This window comes from Antechinus flavipes, chromosome 2 (assembly GCF_016432865.1).
Source record: "Antechinus flavipes isolate AdamAnt ecotype Samford, QLD, Australia chromosome 2, AdamAnt_v2, whole genome shotgun sequence".
Classification (NCBI taxonomy): domain Eukaryota; kingdom Metazoa; phylum Chordata; class Mammalia; order Dasyuromorphia; family Dasyuridae; genus Antechinus; species Antechinus flavipes.
In genome coordinates, this window is record NC_067399.1 from 491,682,492 (window position 1) to 491,688,961 (window position 6,470).

A 6,470-nucleotide genomic window follows, 5' to 3' on the forward strand; every position below is an offset into this window, starting at 1 on the left:
ATAGTTTTAATTTCTTCATCTGAAAATTGTCTGTTCATATCCTTTGACCATTTATCAATTGGAGAATGGCTTATCAATCTATCTTAGATGTAAAACTCTTATTAGAGACATTTGATTAAATATTTTCTAATTTGACCACTCCAGAGATTGTTACTTATTTATCTTTATGCCCACCAAAGTCCCTTGCCTTGCACAGAATCAAAGTCATAATTGGGGAAGGGCGACCAAAATTCTGACCTAGAGAACAAAATTTTAGTGGTTGCTGATAGTAATTGTATTTCTTTAGCAGACAGAAATAAATAACTTGGTTAACAATAATAATTAGTATAAATAGAAAGCTGCCAGATGTTATTTTCTCTTTTCATTTCCTATCAGTAGCCTGTCAGGTTGCAAATTTCTGACATTTTCCCCTTCCTTCACTATCCTACAAGGTATTTTTGGTTTAAAAGTTCAGGGTCTCTCTTCTTTCTTCAAATAAATTTGCTGTAATGGTTGATTTGAAAACCTATTTCTACTATTTCTCCCAGGTACTTTTTATAATATTTGTGCCAAGTGAATTTCAGGTAATGACTGTGCAGTGAAGGTCTTCAGTGAATAATTATTGAAGAAATAAATGTCATTCAAAAGCAAATTTATTTGGAAATTTTAAAAGTGGGGATGACAATTTTACTACTTTTCAATTAGCAATAATCGCACCTCGGATAAACCTCATTGGCTACGATACTGCCACTGCACAAAGCTAATTTTACTACTTTTGATAGAACTAATTTTCTGGCTTTTGTCACATCTTCCCCAAGATAAACACTATCTTAAAGAAAAAAACAATTTTTTTTCTAAATACATACAAAGATAGTTTTCAACATTCACCTTTGCAAAACTTTGTGTTTCAAATTTCTCTCCTTCTTCCTTCCCCAAGACAGCAGTCTGATATAGGTTAAACATGAACAATTTTTCTAAACATATTTCCATATTCATCATGCTGTAGAAGAAAATCAGATCAAAAGGATAAAAGGGAAAGAAAAATAATAAGCAAACAACAAAAATATAAAAGAAAGTGAAAATACTATGCTTTGATCCACATTCAGTCTCCACAGTTCTCTTTCTGGATGCAGATGGCACTTTCTATCACAAGTCTATTGGAATTGCTTTGAATCATCTCATTCAAACAATTTCTTTAAAGAATTAAAAAGTAAGTTTCAATTTACTGAATTCTAATGAGGAAACTATTATGGGTTTCATGGCTAAAAACCCCAAGTATATGCCAAGTACCCTACATCTCAACCCAGTTGATTGATGAAGCACATGATGCCATTAAGAAGTACCCTGCATCACAGGATGCTTAGAGTAATAGGAAGAGGTAGATAAATGTGCACACATAGTATAAAGGGGAAATTTCATTTTTGGGGAAAGAAAAGAATGATGACTTTTCTGATATAGAGAACAGAGGTAAATTGACTCAAAAAGATTTCTAAATCATTTTGGGAGTCCTTGTCTATGACATGTAGTCTACACATGGAATCTAGAAATGAAGAGGGACAATGGTTTAAAGGAAAAAGCTCTGAATTATAAGAAAGGAGACATAGGTTCAAATGTTCCTGGCACATAGTAGAAACTTTAAAAATGCTTGTTTTTATTGTCTTTTTCTTTTTTTCAAACCTTATTCTGCCACTAATTAGCTTTGTGATTTTTTGCAAGTGGTTCTACTTTCCTGGACTTCAATGAGAGTAGACTAAATGATATCTGAAGTCTCTTCTGCTTCTAACATTATATTATTTTATTCTTCAAATATAGAACAGACCAGATTCCAGATTGAAAGTTCCTCAGAAAATACTTTTTCTTAGTTGCTATTTCAAATAGTTTCTATTTATTACTGTATTTCATAATTATGAGCCTATTGCACATAGTAATATATCACAGCACCTTAACCTATACAGCATGCAAAAAAGACTATGTATGACATATGTAATTACAAATCATGAGGCACAATGGCAGGTAAATAGATAGTCAGGCTAGGAGTCAGGAAAATCTGGGTTCAAATCCTGCTTCTTACAGGCTCTATGACCTTGGGCAAATCACTTTACCTTTAAGTAACCCAGATAGTTCTCCAAAAAAATTATACATCACAAAGGCCTCATTTCTAAAACATGTTTTATGAGAGAACTGACTCAAATTTAAACAATACAAACCATTCTCCAATTGATAAATGGTCAAAGAATACGAACAGACAATTTTCAGATGAAGAAATTAAAAACATTTCTATCCATATGAAAAAACGCTCTTAATCACTATTGACCATAAAAAGGCAAATTAGGACAACTCTAAGGTATCACTACACACTTCTAAGATTGGCTAAAATTACAAGAAAAGATAATGACAAATGTGGAGGGCATGTAGGAAAACTGGGACACTAATACATTGTTGATTGAATTGTGAACTGATCCAACCATTCTGGAGAACAATATGGAGCTATGCTCAAAGGGCTATCAAACCGTGCATATCCTTTGATCCAGCTGTATCTCTACTGGCCCTATATCTCAAAGAAATCATAAAAAAGGGAAAAGAACCCAGATTGTGAAAATCCTTGTAGCAGACTTTTTTGTATTGACAAGAAACTGGAAATTGAGTGAATGTCCATCAGTTGGAAAATGGCTAAATAAGTTATATAAATGTTATGGAATATTATTGTTCTATAAGAAACAATAAGCAGGTTGATTTCAGAGAGGCCTGGAGAGACTTACATGAACTGATGCTGAGTGAAATGAGTAGAACCAGGAGACACAGCAGTACACAGCAACAGCAAGATTATACAATGATCAATTCTGATGGACATGGCTCTTTTCAACAGCGAAATGATTCAGGCCAGTCCCAATGATCTTATGATAAAGAGAGTCATCTGCACCCAGAAAGAGGACTATGGGGACTGAGTGTGGATCATAACATAGTATTTTTACTTTTTTGTTGCAGTTTGCTTGCATTTTGCTTTCTTTTTCATTTCCCCCCCTTTTGATCTAATTTTTCTTGTGCAGAATGATAATTGTTGAAATGTTTATAGAATTAATATGCATTGGATCACTTGCTGTCCAAGGAAGAGGGTGGGGGAAAGGGAGGGAGAAAAAATTGGACCACAAGGTTTGGGAAGAGTGAATGTTGAAAATTATTATTGCATATATTCTAAAAATAAAAAAACTTTAAAAAGAAAATAAAAGAAAATTATACATCACATAACAAATGCTCATCTGTATTGATGGTAATATTTTCTTCACTGGGAGTTTCCTCACCAAGAAAATCATAAATCTAGACCCTTCCCCTGCTCAAAAAAAAAAAAAAAAGATAGCATACTCAATCTTGTAAGGGACTCGTTCATTAAACAGACACTCACTAAGCACTTACTATATGTTGAACACAACACTAGGTGTAAGAATCACATACAATTTAGATGACAATCGGTGCCCTCTTTGAGCTCGTACTTTAGTGAAGTTGAGGGCAACACCAACACCGATAACTATAATACACAATATTATATGTTATAACAAAAGATGTATGATGTAGGAAGTTCAATTTCTCATTGTTGATCAGTACCTTACTCTTTGTCACTATCTCTGAACTCACTCTTTATTCTAATCACCAGTTCTAGTCTCTCTCTTACCTTGTTTTTCCACTTCATCTTCCTCCTTTGCTACTGTCTGAAATGAGATGGTATTTGTCTTTGTCTATGCCTGCCTCTTTCCCTCAACTGCTTGAACTTTAGACAGCATTTAACACCACTCCCTCCAAATTTAGATAACTATTTCCCTCTCTGTCTCTGTCTCAGATGGTTGCTATGACATTAAACCTTCTTTAATTCTATCTGCCAGATGACTTTTAATTTTATTCTCTAGCTTGTCATTCATCTTTATTTCCTAAGTGGCTATTCCCTAACAAGCTGTGCTGGGTTCTCTTCTCTAACTATACTTTTTCATTGATTTCATCCTCTCACAAAATTACAGAATTTGGAATTTAAAGGCACCTCAGCAGTCACCTTTGTTGGTGTATTCTTTCAATTGTATCCAATTCTTCATAAGTCCCTTTTGGGTTTTCTTGGCAAAGATGCTAGAGTAATTTGCTATTTCCTTCTTCAGGTCATTTTACAAATGAGGAAATTGAGCAAACAGGGTTAAATGCCTTGGCCAGGTTCACATAGTTAGCAAGTGTCTGGCCAGATTTGAACTCATAAAGATGAGTCTTTCTGACTTCAGAGCTGGATTCTCTCCACTGCTTTACTCAGCAATCATCTAGCTCAACTCATGTTGAAAAATCTTTGCCGTAACATATCTGTTTTGGGAATATAATAGAGATTTAAAACTTCCGAAGAGTAGAACCCATTTGAACCAGCTCATTTCACTTTTAGATGACTATGGTCATTAGAAAAACATTAGAAAATTGCTTCTCACATCAACCTTGAACTTGTCTCTTGGCATGGACAATCAATTGTCTATGAAGTTAGGAAGAAGAAAGAATCAAAGATGACTCCAAGATTGAGAGCCTATACTGGTAGTTTCTCAACAGAAATAGGAGAATTGTAAACCAGTTCCAATTGTTCAGTAATAAAGAGAGCCATCTACACCCAGAGCGAGGACTATGGGAACTGAATGTAGACCACAACATAGCATTTCCACTCCTTCTGTTTGCTTGCATTTTTGTTTTCCTTCCCAGGTTCTTTTTTTCTTTCTAGATCCGATTTTTCTTGTGCAGCAAGATAACTGTATAAATATGTATATAGTACATTTAATATATATTTTAACATATTTAACATATATTGGACTACCTGCCATCTAGGGGAGGAGGTGGGGAGAAGGAGGGGAAAATTTAGAACAGAAGGTTTTGCAAGGATCAATGTTGAAGAAATTACCCATGTATATGTTTTGTAAATAAAAAGCTATAATATTATAAAAAAACAAATAGGAGAATTGTGAAGAGAGGTAGGTTTGGATGGGAAGATATTGAGTTGACTTTGGAATAAGTAGATTTTGAAGAACAATTTTTATATCCCTGTAATATCAAACTAATAGAGGCAAGGAACAAGATGTAATCTCTCTTATATATGACAGCCCTTCACACACTTGGAACACAACTATTATGTTTTCTACTATCCTATATCTTTCCTTCTTTAGGTTAAACACCTCCCTTTCTTTTTACTGATTCTCCTGTGATATGAACTTGAGGCCCTTTTGCTAGTTGCCTTCCTCCAGGGTTCTGTAAGCTTATTGTTGTCCAATGGATTCAGTTACCACCTACTTTGCAGATGATTCCCAAATTTATCTGCCTCAGCCTAAGTTCCAATTCCTTACATTCAGTATCTTCTGGTTGTCATTGAGATATATTGTTGGTACCTCAAAAAACTACCATCCCAAATCCAATTTAAGATCTTCCCCGCAAATCTGCCTCTCCTCCCCAATTTTCTTATTTCTATTACAAAACCAGGAATAGATTGGTGACCATTTAACACACATTTTACCATAAACAAGTATCCATGATATATTTTTAAGTTTAATTTACATATATTTACATTTTCTCCATCAATTTCTTTAGTTCATAAATCTTTAACATAATAAATTGAATTGTGATTTATTGCCTTTGCCAATAATTCACACTGAAAATTTAACAACCAACTGTCATAATCCACCTTGTGATGACTCCAGTATACCTCTGGCTCTAAAACTCGGAGCCATCCTTTATTGTTTCTCTTCCTTAACTTTTCCTGTCTAATCAGTTGTTGAATATTCTGAGTTGTCATCAAGTCTATTCTACAATATCTCTTGCATCAATTCCTTTTTTCCTACTTTTATTACAGTTATGATTCTAAAGTATCTTTAAATTCAGATAGTCTATAATTCTATGATTTCTTTTTATATAAGGAGTTAGTGTGCTGTGGCAAAAATTAAGAGCCCTGGATTCCAAATCAGACCTGGGTTTGAATTTATGCCTGTAATTTAATCCCTGTGTGAAACTGGTCTTGGAAGTCATTCAATGATGAAAATTTAGAGCACTGAATTAGGAAATCTCTAAAACTCTTTATAACTCTAAAGTTCGGTGAATTAACTTCACAGCCTAAAAAAGATTGTACATTGATTGGTGTTCTTCCTTGATCATGAGTAATTGAAAGGTCAACGTGCATGTGAAGTCTTACTTTTTACATCAGAAAGTGAATCTCAACTAACATATTCATAGAATAAAAATTCTGATCAAGCCAACTGTCTTTTTGGAAACCAATCGACAATAAGATTTAATAGTTGAAAAGCGATTGACCATTGTTGCTGTTAAATTATTTAAGAAATGTCCAACTTTTCAGCACCTTATTTTTGGGATTTTCTTGGCAAAGATACTTGGCTGGTTTACCATTTCCTTCTCAGTTCATTTTTCAGATGAGGAAACAGGGTTAAGTGGCTTGCCCAAGGACAGACAGTTGTTTAGTGTGTGAGGCTGGATTTGAA

General features: G+C 34.1%; 1 non-coding gene across 1 annotated transcript; it reads right to left on the reverse strand.

The window, feature by feature from the left end:
* Nucleotides 1–606: 606 nt before the first annotated feature.
* Nucleotides 607–741, reverse strand: LOC127552725 (U4 spliceosomal RNA). Its single transcript, XR_007951567.1, has one exon. It is a non-coding gene; the product is annotated as a U4 spliceosomal RNA (small nuclear RNA).
* Between the last annotated feature and the right edge of the window lie 5,729 nt (nt 742–6,470).